The following is a 14,990-nucleotide window of genomic DNA, read 5'->3' on the forward strand; positions in this document are numbered from 1 at the left end:
ACTCAGAAAACCACAGCTGCATATGCTGTAAATTGGTTATAAGGCACTCCCCGGCACAATGGAGCAAAGCATGCACTAGAGCTTAATCCTCCTGCTTTCAGAATCAATAGAAATATTCTTCTCAATTTAGCAGGATGGGATGAAAACAGAATCAGCTTCACAGAACTGGCAGAGTGAATTATAAGGAATGCTGGAGATGAAATTAAATTAAAGGGGTCATTGCCAGAACCTTTGTGTGTGACAGGTGCTTTCCACAACTTTGCATTTTCAGTTTTAATCTGAAACCTGGAAATAAAGAAGCCTGACTTTTCAAAACAAGATCTTTGACCATGTTGCTTAGGTGGAAGGCTGGGAGGAAGACAGGCAAAAGAAACGGTTCTTGTGAGATTTCTGGGAATTAAAGCCTTGATATATTCAAAATCACCAGTCATTAATGAAAAAATATGACTCATTCTCCCATCTCTGTCACTGATGAGTCAAGAAAGCTTGAAAAATTATAGTTGGAAGTACAGGTGACTGCAAGTCTCTCTGAAGTTAATGAAAGCTGCAGAGACTAAGCACAGTGGGAAAAGTCAGGTTATTAATATCCTTGCACCAAAGTTTCACATATTTAGAAGTAATTCTGAGGCAGTATTGACTTACTTCTTCCAGTAATTAAAATAAGGCCTTCAAAACACATCTGTGAAAAAAAATGCTTTAATTCTTCTAAAGACAGACTCAAAGTACAAAGCCTATGGCATATCCCACCCAATCTGTGATTAAAATGCTATTTGAACTTTTGAGTCCTTCACAGGACTGTGAATAATTGAACAAAGAAATTCACTGCTATGGTCAAGGTGAGTAGAACTTGATAAATATTTTCATGGAAGAACTTATAAGAAAATTTCATCGCAGAGATTCATCTCTGACATGTATTAATTATAGATGAGGGAGCTCAATGCAGAGATAAGCTAGGCTGGGTAAGTACCAGGAAAGACTCAGAAAATTTGCACTTAGCCTATCGAGCAATCCCACTTTGGTCAACGCAGAGCTCCTCAGGATCACAAGCCCTTAGGGCAGAGCTAATTATAAAGTTCAGACAGAGCAGCAAGAAGTGATGAGCTTGACAATTCCTCTGATGAAGAAAACAATCCAGGGGTTACCCATGGAAGGCTGAACATAATCAACCTGAGGTGAAACGTATCAAAACTGAGGAAAGCCATATGAAAATCAGTGATATCTGCGTGAAAAGAGCTGGGGTAAGCATGAGACAATCCCATACTTTGCAGTGAGGGGTAGACAAAAGCAGGAAGTTACTTCTTATTTTCTATTCAATGAAAACTTCAGCAAAAGCAGTTTGTGTGCTGAAGGGCAGCGTGACTAACTGAGCCTGAATTAGCTGTGCAGAGCAATAAATACTGCTGGATGAAGCCATGGCTCTGATAGCAATGCTGTGAGGGGATGAAAACACGTGCAGTTCAGCTGAAGGGCCTGCCAGGGACACAGGGTGGCTGTGAGCTGAAAGGTGTCCCACAGCTGCTGTGGGACAGGGAGGAGACAGGAAGCATTTCCTCTCCAAAGTGCTGAACTGCCCAGAAGAGCAATATTTGTCTGCCAGCAGGGAGGCACAGACACCCTTCTCCCACTTTGGATCTCCCCTGTAGAGACAGTGCAGATAAGACCTTGTACAAGATATAAACAACTTGAAGTGCAGGACATACTGGAATTCTCTTTTTACCTGATGCTTCATTGGAAAATCTTGCAATTAAGCAAATAGGGACTTCCAAAGCAGCAGCAGCAACTCCCTTTAACTGATACTATTACTTTAACTGATTCCTTCAGCAAATAGCCAGCAATCACCTTTATTTTGTAGCTTCCTCCCCCATAACAGTAATCGAATCCTTGTTAACAATTTTCAGGAGGAAATCTGAACAAACTAATCTCCGATAAAGCGCCTCTGCTCACAGCTGTGCAAGCTGCGGTACTTCTGCGAGAGAGACATATTAAGCCTTGAAATTCTTCCATTTACTATCCTCATGCCAATGAGAAAATGGAACATTTTAATTGACTTTTGAAAGAGTGTTTGCAAACTGCTGACCTAGAAGGAAAGCCCTGCAAATCATTTGCCATAGATTTCTTACACGACTAGCGAGAAATCTGTCAGGAAGCAAAACAGCCACAGCCAGTGAGTAGTGCATAAAGATCAAGGTAAACACTGTTTTTCATAAGCCTCAGTCAGAGCTAAATGTAGCTTTGATTCAGCAGCAACTGAAGCATTTTGCATCACAGTGTCATGCACACCATTTAAGCTTTACCTGAAAAGGGAAAACCCAGGAAAACCCAGGAAACTCAGGGAAACAGGAAAATATAAACAGATACAGATACAGATTATAGTGTCTGTCTCTCAGGTAGAAATTCAGGTTGCTTAAGCAACTATCTGCTTGTTCTCTAATTTGGAGGAACTCTACACAAATAATCATAAAACTTGGGAATAGAGTGGATACTCTCATCTCATTCTGATAAGAATTGATTCAGCATAATTCAACTTTCTTGAACAGACCAGTATAGCACTCCACCATTAGGCAGCACACATAGATCTGCTCTAATGTGAACTTTCTGTAATAAATTATTTGGATTTCATTTTAAAACTACATTTCTGATAATGAAATGTGCTACTAAGCTCAGAGATGCTTACAGCTGCACAGGAACACACACCAGAGTTACCAGTAAGGAAAAGCACAGAATGATACAAGCCACACTCTTGCATTTCCAGACCAGGGAATTACATTTTGGGTCATCTTGACAGGCTGGTTTGCAATACTTCACACTTTGGGCAGACCATACTTATGACTTATAGTGATGGTTCCCTTCTACTCAGCCCTGGTGAGACAATTCTGGAGTCCTGTGTCCAGCTCTGGATTCTCCAGACACACACATGTGATGCTCTGTATCTGTGATATGGTGATTCAGCAAAGCATCACAAAGACCTCTAAAGGCTTTTAGATACAAGTACAATCTGAGAGAGCTGAGGTTGTTCAGGCTGAAGACAGGAATGCCCAGGGTGGTCTCAGCAATACATAATAATACCTGATGGGAGAGGAAAGAAAATGGGTTCCGACTCCTCTCAGCAGTGCCCAGTGGTCAGACAAGAGGCAATGGCCACAAACTGAAATACAAACATATGTATAAATAAGAGAAAGCTTTTTCACTCAGAGGGCTCTCGTACTCTGGAACAGATTTCCCAGAGAGGCTGTAAAGTGTCCATCCTTGGAGCTATTCCAAACGTGACTGAAGAGGATCCTGAGCAATCTGCTTTAGCTGCCTCTGCTTTCAGGAGCAGAGGACTGGTTTTCAGCAGCTGGATTGGATTATTTCCTGAGTTGGCTTCCACCATTCTAGGATTATGGAATTTACCACTTTGGTTAATTGTCTACATATCTTTCAGTGAGGTAGTTCAATAAAATTGTGAGATGTCTATTATTTAATTTAAGAAATGTGTGTATGCCACTAGGCAGGACACATTCTATGCTGTGTTTGACAGCTGCAGTCAGGGAAATGGTTTTGAAATATACTTTATATAGTAGTCCATTAGTGTGACTGCTCCTACTGTCTAGGGACTGTTATTAGACAGAAGTACCTGAAAAAATGGATGCCATTGCTCTTTCCAAAGTAAAGTGTCCATGAAAGAGTTCAGCCTCTTTGGTAATGCACAAAGGAACTGTAACTCATATTTTATATTTTAAAGCTTCTATAATTCAAAGTTACCAGCACTTACATATTATTGATTATACTTACAACTCCTAAATTCTGGGACTTGTTTCTCAGAGCCATGGATCACCTTTTTTTTCCCTCTAATACATCCATATTTTTCATTGAAGACCTGCTTCACCCACAGGCAAACACTTGTATTCAGTTGCTGATTAACAGCACCCACTGCCTCCCTGTTCTTCCTCTTAGCTTTAGTATCTTCTCAACAGCAATTATTATTATTAAAAAATTCTGTACTGATTGATCTTACTTAAATACAGTGTATATATGTCTCAGCACAAATATTGAATTAGAAAATGCCACCTTCCATTCTGGTATTTCTCTGCCTTGGTTTCCTTCTGAATCTGCTAGTTTCACCTACAAACTTTTTTGGATCAAGAAGCATTTCAACTAAAGCATGCAGCTGGACAGAAATAGTAGGAAATACGAACAATAAATCTCTCTCACTGCATGCTGAAAGAAGGTCTTGGCTTCTCTCTGCATGTGCATCTTCAGAAAACAGATTGAGATGATTGAACACAAGAAGACTTTGCCATGGTGAGGAGGGAATATAATCAGGTAGGACTTGAATAACTATATTAAAAAACAAACTAAAATGAAACAAAGCCCCATTTTCTCTAGAAAATTCAATATCATGACTAGCCTTCTCCATTGATCTCCTCCCTGTCAGAAGTATTAAATGCTGATATGGTGCCAACTTAGCTGGTCAATAGTGAGTGGCAGGGCTTGGGCTTGGTGTGGACTCATCAGCATTCAGTAGAACTACAGCATCTTGCAGCAGGGAGGAGACAGGAAGGGGGAGGGAGAGGAGACAGAAGGAAAAAAGGATTAGGACAAATTTTATTTCTTAAATTACACAGTAGGTTTTCATGTTAATGGATATCCCCTTGCAGACTTCATGCTAAGTAAAGAAATTGGCTTAGAAAATACCAAAGACACAGCATGCTTATTTTTGGTGGTTATGCTTTGGCAGGAATTTTGGCAGCCTTATTTCACACAGGCATATAAACATATCCTTCACTCTGTAAACAAGCCTCTCCAGCCAGAACAACTTCTACTATTGTTCTTTTCTCTCTCTGCTCCTCAGAAAACACCAGCTTTTCTTGAGCAAAGAACAAAATCCAAGATCTTAACAGCACCCCAGAGCCAGACTTTTTTTTTTTTTTTGGTGCTATCAGATTTTTTATATGTATTTATATTATGTATTTTTTGAGGATTATATTTTCACCCTTAAAGCTTTTTCAACTGGGCCAAAAACTTGGCAGTTTATGCCTTTAATGAAACATTTCAGGAAAAATCTACCTTGCTTGGCACAGTGACTGGCCTGTCACCATGAACAATCCCATACAGAATTGTCAACCTGTTTCCTTCTGCTCTTCAGGCATTCCTATTATTTAGAGCCTTCCCAGCCCCACCCTAACCAGCTGTGCTGCCTGCTGGGGTAGAATGCAGTCACAATCCTAGTTTCACCTCCACAGACTCTTACAAAATTTGGTAGGTGGGATTAGCAGTACAATTTCTTCTTAAGGATTTATGGGATGTGCATTCACTGCAGAAAAAAGCAGAGGTGGAACTGTGATGAAAATATGGGTTTAGATAAAGTTCTGACTTGTCGTTTCCCATGGTGTTACTGTGAAAAGAAAAATCATTTCCATGTAAGGCTCCTCTCTCACTAATATTGCTGGATATATCAAGAGATTTCACTTTCAGATTTTGTCACTTAGCAATTTATAGACACATCTACAGCTGGTTCTGATTGATTACTTCTACCTTCTTCAAACACCCTACCTGAAATTTTAAAAAATATAATGTCAGCAGTTTACTGCAGATCTATTAAAAAGGACCATAGATTTCTGATTCCCATTTGTATTGAAAATCAATAACTAGGCATAAGACAAGGGATTTGTTATTAAAATGGAAAGTCAGGAGGCCACAAATCTAAATTATATTTCTGGGTTGAGCCTAGGTGCCTGTGGGTCCAAGTATATAATTTCAATTTTTTGTATCTAACTGCCTTTGTAAAACGAAGAATTTGATTTGCAGAAGGTTTGCATAGGTAATGTATCATTTAAAAAGGTCCTGAAGTCTTCAGGTGGAAGGACAGTCTGGTGCCACCAAACTAACAACAGATGGCTGATAAATTGAATAAAAAACAAGTGAAATGGGAAATATTAGGAACAAAGTTGGGCACAAGGCATTTAGTCAAGACCAGTTCAGTTGCCCTGATTCCTTTCCCTTTTTGAACACTGAATGAGGCAGGTACCCTGTAGAAAAATAAAACAGGATATTATAATTGAACACACTGGACATACGGTTAATGTTGCATGGACAACCATAAGTCTGGCAACTTTCAGCCTCAAAATACTTGATTTTGCAGCCTAAGCAACTGTTTTCATGAACTTCATTGCTCCACAAAAAAGTAGACTGTTAATACAGACAAGCATAATTTTGAAATGGGAATAAATTTATATAACATAACTTATATTTAATTTTTACCTGTCCCAAGCTTACATCCCCAAAGTAATTGTTAGTGATTCTGTTGGCACAGCTGCTAATTCCACAGTCCCATGCCATGGGGGTCTCCCTGAAGTTACTTCTGAATGCAGAAGGTATCACTTAGCCCTGACAGACTCCCAGCCCATGGGTCAAACAAGCATTCACTAAAGAGATAAAATGGATATAACACCTCTTTATCTCCCCCACATTCTGCCTTTGTGTCATCCCTGACTTTGCTTCTCCCTGAGAAACACCAGTCCTGGCATCCACATCCTATGTCACACCCCAGCCATTAGCACCTGGAAAAGTCCCAGAGACTTCATTTAATTTTTCTTTGAACCGAACCGTGCCTTTCTGTGAAAGAACAGTCTTGCAATGTAGAAAGGCAGAGAGATCTAAAGCTTACACTCTGCTCTTTCTTGTACCACACTCTCATCGAGGGGGAGACTGTGGAGGTCGCGGGAGGTGCCCGGTTTCCCCGGTGTAACTCCCTGGCTGTCAGTGTGTTTGCACAGCTGTGACTTAGCAAATGGGTCCGATGCTAAAGAGAGACATGGAAAGAAGTGTTTGTCTTTGTGATATTGGCTGAGCAAACCTCCCAGGCACTGTGCTAACAGTGAAAAATCATTCTGAGGTGTCTCTTGTCATGCTAGCCAGTGAGTACTACTCTGAGTGCAGCCTTGTTGTGAAGGAAGAGGCAATCATTACGTTGATACTTTTTGATCTACAGTGCATTCTAAGGTAGAAGTATGAATTTGAAAGTGAGAACACAAAGACCAGTCAGAGAAGAAATGCTGCTTCATCTGGAATGAAACCAGCAATGGCAAAAAAGATAAGACTCCCATGAAATACTTTCTTCTGCAGCATGAACAACCAGCTTCAGCTCATGCCCTTTGCAAAGCCTTGATGGCTCACCAAGACCCTACAGAAATGAACAGGGGATTTCTATACAGAATGTTGCTAGCTTCATCCTGCTGTGACTGCAGGATATATTTATACATTTCTTGCAATAGACACAGTATTTTGTACCTGCTGACAATCAGCCACTGTCATTACCCAGCCTTGGGAGGCTGACTGCCTTCCATTATATGTGCAAAATATATAGAACTAACTAAGCTGTGATCTGCTGCTTTCACCTCTTTGTTTATCCTTGTGGAAGTGCTTCATGATTGACAGCAGACAAACAACAGGGTTGTAAGTGTGATTTTGCCAGGTCTCCTCATTACAATGGTGTAGCTGGACTACATATGACCCACAAAAAAAATGTATATATGAATGTCCCCAAAGCTCTCCAAAATTGTCTCTTGGATTCACTCTTAGATGTTAAAATAAGCATTTCAGGTTATTCTGGAGAGTTGCAGCAGTCGGATAGGTGTCCCTCCTGAAGCAGCAAAAGTGAGTATAAAAGTGAGCGGCATAAAGCCTTTCAACCTCTGTTGGCATAATATATATTCTCTCTGGAATAAAATGTAGAAACCAAATAAAAGGCTGGAAAAGTACAGCTGCACTGAGCAGAGCAGATGGACCTTCATTTCCCACAGTTGTGTTCCCAGTCCAGCCCAATCCCATCTCCCCAGTGTCAAGGACAAACAGAGCACTGGAGTTTCTATGTGTAACATGCAACTTTGCAATGCATTAAAAGGAGATATACAGACAACATACACAATGAGTGGAAAGATACTACCAGCTGCTAATTCAGTTCATAGCTGCATTAGTAGTTTGCAGAGTTTTGCCTCCAAAGACCTGGCATATTTTGAAGTTGTCTCTAGAAATAGAGAGGTAGGGCAGAATCACACTGAGAAAAAAAGGTATTTCAGCAATTAAAAAAAAAAGTTTGGGATTAAAAAAAGTAGTTTAAACAAAAATGAACTGAAAAAAATTTGCAACTTTTTAGATGATTTTTGCAAATATGAAGCAGTTAATCTTTGGTTTTTTTACAAGAAGCAATTGATATGTGCCCAAACTTCCATGCCAACAGAGGAAGCATTTCATTTGTCATTTCAGTGCCTTCATTGTGAGAATTTTAGCTTGTGGCACTTCAGTGAAACTTACTCTTTTTCAGTGCAAATACTGCTGTAAGATGGACACTCATCAATCAAAGCACCAACCAGCTCCTTCCTATGGAAAGCCTGAGTCACTCCTTTTTATATCAGAACTGAGCTACAGGAAAGTGGCTGTGTCAGCTGTGCCACTCTAAGAAAATGTTTGATTTATTACAAAAAATACTTGAAATGATGAGCACCCACTGTCCATGACAGGTAGATGAAGGATGAAGGCACAGCAAGGGGAGAGATGCACTCTGCTGTGCCCCGTGCTGAGATGCAGTGGGAGCTTTCTAACTGTACAGTAAAAACCTGTAGGGGTGCTCAGGCTGCATCTGCAGACTCTTTAGGGTCTAAGTCAAAAATCACTTCTTAAGCATGTTTCTGCAAATACAGACAAATCTAAGGAGGGATCAACAGACTACCTGCTTAAGAAATTGTATTTTTTTCTTTTTAAAAAGCAATGCATATTCACATAATCAACATAAATATGAAGCCACAGGGGGCTCTTTTTATTTGCAACATTCTGGTTAAGGTTGGTTTCTATGGCAGCAAAAAGGAAGGTTGTTTTGGGTTTTTTTCCCATACACACCCTCCCAGAGGAATTATAAAATTACTGAGTTTAGGAAAAATTATTTAGCTTATTAAAAATATTTTTTATTCTTTGATAATATGCAAAAAGTGATAAAAGATCATCTACTTGATCATATCCCACTTTTAACATTTCCTTCAATGTGTCTGCAACTGCACTTTCTTATTGTTGTTCTGTGTTTCAAAAGAGGCATTTGGAAATACAGCAAGGGCATTTGACTATCCAGCACCAGCCTAGGTCAGAAAATCACACTGTACAATGATACTAAGCTGAGGAGAGTCACAAAATTAATTATAATTTGCATCAGAGCTTCAGAAGCAGATAGCTCTAGGTTGATAAGAATAACATTAAGGTTTGGATAAACAGCTCTATAGCTGAAGATAATTTCTCCAATTAAAGGCATACACACTTATAATTTCTACTTCTGTGTCTGATAGCAATAGCTATAATCACCAATTTATGTTGCAGATAAGGAAAGTTACATTCTAACATGTTCAGATTAGACAAAAAGTTGCAGACTAAAGAAATAGAGTCCACTTTAATGTTCCATCTTACAAACAGGCATTAGTGGGCAAGTTCAAAGGCTCAAAGACTGTGTTCTCTTTACATTAGAAGACCAATATACTCACACAATGGCACAATATGTAGATCCATGGTAAAAAAAAATAAATTAAAATACAGCCTGGCAATCAGCAGTGGTGAAATACTACAAGGGCAGGTTTAGGATAGCAGCTCAGGATTATTCACTGTCAAGCACTTGGAGATTGATCTTATTTCCAGTGAAGTGAACAATTATGCTTTTCTTCACATCCATGGTAGAGATTTGACATTTGGACTAAATAGTTTCCCTGTTGTTTGACAGTCTTCTACAATAAAATGCGTCAAGTTGCACAGCTTCCCAGCACCAGAGGTGTGTCTATTTATAACCAACATCTGCTCAAACTTGAGCTCAGTCCAAACCACTGCTGTGTCCACATCGTGTGGACACAATTTTGGTGTAAATCTGCATAATCCCTTGATGTGTACTGAAAGAAGACAGAAAAGCTGGATCCCTGGTGTGCCTTAGCACAAGTACAACTGCATCAATATCCAGTGTTGATAGGACAAATATGCTACATTTAAGCTGTCTGCTGTCACATACTCCACTTCCTCTTGGAGCAGTGGCTGAGCTCAAGAAGACTTCTCATCTACAAGGTCTTTTCTGAGACCCTTTTGTGTGCATATGAATAAATATTGCAAGGACTCCTGCAAGTGTAGGATATAGGCAACAATCTACACACACACACCATATGCACAGTCCAAATTTTACCTTGAAAAATGGCAGAATCCCTGAAATTCACAGGACAAGCAGCTTTGATGCCATGGAGATTTTTTGTGCATATTCATCCCATGTTTTGCAGGACCTCTTCCACCTTCTCAGCAGAACCAGACTAAGTTCTGAAACAGAGCAAGTAAATAAAGGCCATATAATATCTTTGGTGTTTTCAGGGGCATTCAGTCACACAAAAATATTAGCATTAAAATGGTCTTGAGTTGAACATTGTTATATGGAATCTACACACTACTCATAATTCTTTGCGAGCCTGGCCTTATGACCTTTAATACTGATGCTGCAAATATTTAAACAGATAAGAGTTTCTGGGATTATTGATTTTTGCTCAAAATGCAAAATCCCACATTTGAAACACAGTTCAGCTATCTATACATCTGTGTGAAAAGTGCTGCTCAGTTTGGAGCACTGCCTTTATCACACCAATGCACTAAAAGCATAACATTTCCTTTTATTCCAGGATGCCATATTGTTGAGATGTGCTCTGAGAAACTCTACTGGACAAACATTATCCCGTGAAGCTTTTCAGTTCTGCAACTGCTTTATTGCAAGGCTCTCCAGGAACAAAGAAGAGTGGCACCTCATCCCATTGACTGCACTGTGAATTACACTTCATTCCTTTACAAACCTCTCTCCTCCCCCTCTGAGATAGAAACTGTTCAACTTCTTTTTGAAAGAGAAGAAAAAAAACCTGGATTAAAAAGGCAGCAAAGTTATGGTGATTTAACTTTTTTCCTGTCTACTGAGAACTGTCCCAGAAATAGTCTCCTAAGTTCAGATGAAACTGAATAATATATTTAAATATCACTGAAGGCTAAGTTTGACCTTTAAATATTAATAATTAAATATTAATGAAATAGCAGGAGAAAGCAGACTGACAGGTGTAATACAAGTCAGACAAAATAGCACAGTAAAATTATATCATGCATTGAAATTCTCATTACTGATAATGAGAAATGCACCTATAATCCATGATCTGAAAATGTACTCCAGAAAATCCTAGTAGAATAAATGATTAGAAAAATTTGCTTAAAGTAATTATTCTTATTTTATAACTTAGGGGAAATTCTGAAAGAGAGGAAAAGTCAGAAACCTGTACTTATCAATGTAAGTGAACATTCTCTTTAAATTGGACCCTGCTGGATTTTTTTCCTAAAATATTTTACTCAAGGGTCTATTTCCATTCCAATAGCACTGGAAAATCTTAATCTTTCTACAGTTCTTCACATTAGTTCACTAGATTGTTCTTCATTAATCAATGTGTATCTTTCAAACACACCGTGAGTACTGCTTGTACCAGTAAGGCTGTATGAGAATAGCAGAAAATTACATGCTGAAATTATAAACGTTTTCCAATTAAGTGCAATATAACAAGAGGGAGGCAGAATTTTAAAGCAGAATCAGTTCTTCATTCTGAACTTCACTGCTACATGAAACAGCAAAATCAAAGAAGTCAGGTAGAGACACTGGGAGCTTTTAAATCATTCACACTTAAAATTGTGTGTATAAATCTACTAGATGTTTTTGAGTATGAAACTTAAAATCAATGAAAACACAATAATAATGAAGGAAGGATAAACAGATACACAGCTGCTGTCTCACAGGTCTGTCTCTGCTAAAGCTGTGCTGTTTAATAGAAAGATTATATGATGTTGGAAATTATGTAATTAAAAGGTATTTACGATTAGTTAGTTTATTCTTCTCAAAGATAGTTAAATATCTAGAAGGTGTAAAGTTGCAGACGGTGTAAATGTGTAGAAGTGCACGGTGGAGGTGAGGTTTAACTTCCTCACTAAATATTCTGCACTAAAGCCAGGCTGGCCAGGGAACTCAATTTGATATCTCTCCCAGTGTCTCTCCCCATCACCTCCTGTGTCAGACTTCTTCAATGCTTTATCTTCCGTCAGAACAAAAATTGAGTAAAACTAATTCTGTGGCACAACACAAATGTCTTTACCTTTGCATAGAAATTCTTATCCCATGTAATCACACTCTGGAGAAAGCCTCATAGTGACCAACAAACAGCTGTACAACATCAGCCAGAATCAAGAGTACTGCAAGATCATGTAGGTAGAATACTGAAAATGCTGTTTTCAAAGGGGATGTCTATTCTGAGTCCTTGATCTGTGTGTGCTCTAAGTCTGAACTGCCAAAATATATCCCTGAGAGGCCAAGGGCTCAGCAGAAGGACACAGGAAAGCCCTCCAGACCCTGCCTCTCTCTAAGAGTATCCAGGATTCCCTACATGCCCTGGACCTGAGTCAAGGATTGATAGTTATCATGGATAAGCAAGCATAATGGTTACTGAACTCTATCCAAACAGTATGAGTGACTTTAGGGCAGTACAGCATTTCAACTCAACCAGGTAAAACTCACAACCTACAAACCCACATAAACACCCAGCATGCCCTCCCAAACTGCACAGGACTGCTCAGAGCCTGTTCAATCCATACTCCCAACAGCTGATAAAGAGAGACACAGAAATAATTTGATTATATTATTAATGTTGTTTCTTTACATGAGAATGTTTTAAGCTCTCAGAGAATGGGGGAGTGTAGAAACTAGGCTGTATACCATGATCTTCTTCTTTGATTTGTGCATATCCTCCAACAAGACTCTGTAATTCTAATACCTGATGTGCTCTTGCATACCCAGTAAATTACCTGTATTTTGCCACTATGAAAGCAAAGATGGAACATCTCTCTTTGAATGACTCATTGATTAGATAGTTATTAATGAGATATTATGCTTTTAAACATTTCTGGAAAATGATTAAGCTAAATGTTTGACATGGCTTTTAGAGGCCTGTAGCATGATGCTGCCTAGCAACTGAAATGTCATACATTCTTTCTGATACTTTGTGATGCAGATAAAGTAACAAACTTTGGTAAATAAACTCAGTGTCATTCATACATCAAGTTTTGCCACACCAAAGAGTTTTACACTTTCATTGTATCCAGATACTCCACCATGTACGCAATTCTCACCTGCAGAATCCTGGCAGCTCCAGATATTTGCATTCTAGATGTGAACAGATCATCTTCCTGCATGCCAGATTAAAAATAGGGCTCTCTGCTGGGAGAACCAGTCATCTGCAGGATGTCTACAGGCATGGATGCTGAGAAAGACAGTGCCAAGATGTTGAGTAACATGCACCAAAGTGAACAAGGTGAGTTGCAGAAGAAAGGTTGAGGACCTTTACACAAAAACATGACCTGAAGGTCTGTTATCACCAACTTGAAAAACCTTTCTCTTACACTATTGACAAATATGATGACTAAGAATATAGCTGGACATTTGGAGCAATGTATTGTTTTCCCTCTGCTGGTTCTGCAACAAGTTCAGGTAGCAATTAGAATACTACATAAACATTAGCTAACTTCTATAGCTGTTCCCCTTATTTAACACTGTCTAAAAGAATGTATTCATTTTGTTATTGTTAATATTTCTATTAGTCAGTTATGTGATGCTTAAGAGAAGTTGAGCTATTTTTAAAGTGCAAAGCAAGAATTTTCCCCAGTGAAAGTGTTGGTCGAAACTATGTATGAGTCTGATATGATTATGAATAATAACTTCTCTTTACACATTTGCCATTCACATGCAATTTACTGCAGTTCAAAGGAAGCAGGGACAATGCTGAGAGCCTGCTTTGGGAGTCCAAAGGCCATGATGACTGAGGAGATACAAGATTATTAGTTTGCTAGAATTAAATCTATCACAGGTCCTAGTAAATAATTGAAGACAGAACATGGTTTTACTAAGCTCTGTTTGAGTTGCACTGTGTCAATAAAGACAAAGACTTAATTTAAACCACATTTGTGCTCTCCTGTGCCACTTTCTGGTGCTTACTCTACTGAAAAAAATATATAGAAAGCTAAGAAGTTTCTGTTCATGCTTACAGTCAACAGCTCAAAATAACCTGGTTTCTAATACTGCCATGAAGTAATTATTTCTCCAATAAGAACAGACAATCACACACCAGGACAGTGTTATCCCACTGGGTTATAAACAGATGTGACACTGCCTTTTGTCACGTTACACAACAGAGATCAAAGGCACCACAGCCACTTAAAACCATCTTGATCCCCTGAGGAGGCACTGTGTTGTCCAAGAATGTTGAGAGATAAATTGAGGGACAAGTTAATAGCAAGACAGAGTAGGTCATATAGTCTCTGGGCTGATCTGAATCTGTTTTTGCTGATTAAACATACATGAATGAGTTTTGTTTTGAAGCTGGTTTTCTGTGAAATTGGCCTGCATTCAGATAAAGAACACAATCTTGGGGAGGTTGGCTACTCACTGTTGGCTCCTCAGTGTTACCAGATAACAGAGAACTGTAATTCAGGTATGTTGAAACAGCCAGGTAAGAAAACTGCACTACGGCCAACATGAACCACAGTTCCCCCAGGATTTATATGACAGTTCATGATTTGACAACTGAATTAAAAGCCTCTGAAAGACACCAGAGCATGCAATGGTTTCCTGTGCCAACAAGACAAGAGATGTGGCACTTCCTTCACCTCATTTTAAATTTTTTTGCCTATCCCGGGGCACAAGAACAGAAATCGTAGTCACCAACAGATTAAACCGTGATGCTTTAAGAAAGACTGCCATCTCCTGGTTTCTTCCACAACAGTCTTCCTTGGGAAAAAAGTCGGTTTAGTTAGAGCTTATGGTTGATCATAAAGTCATGCTTGCTCTGAACCTTTAAGGGAAAATGTCACAGTTAATAAAGGACAGGCAAGTGAAAGCTGGAAAGGCTAATGCATTATGACTGCGCGAT

Source organism: Pseudopodoces humilis, chromosome 8 (assembly GCF_049639895.1).
Source record: "Pseudopodoces humilis isolate 2021_Gansu_Grassland_sample_001 chromosome 8, ASM4963989v1, whole genome shotgun sequence".
NCBI classification, from domain to species: Eukaryota; Metazoa; Chordata; class Aves; order Passeriformes; family Paridae; genus Pseudopodoces; species Pseudopodoces humilis.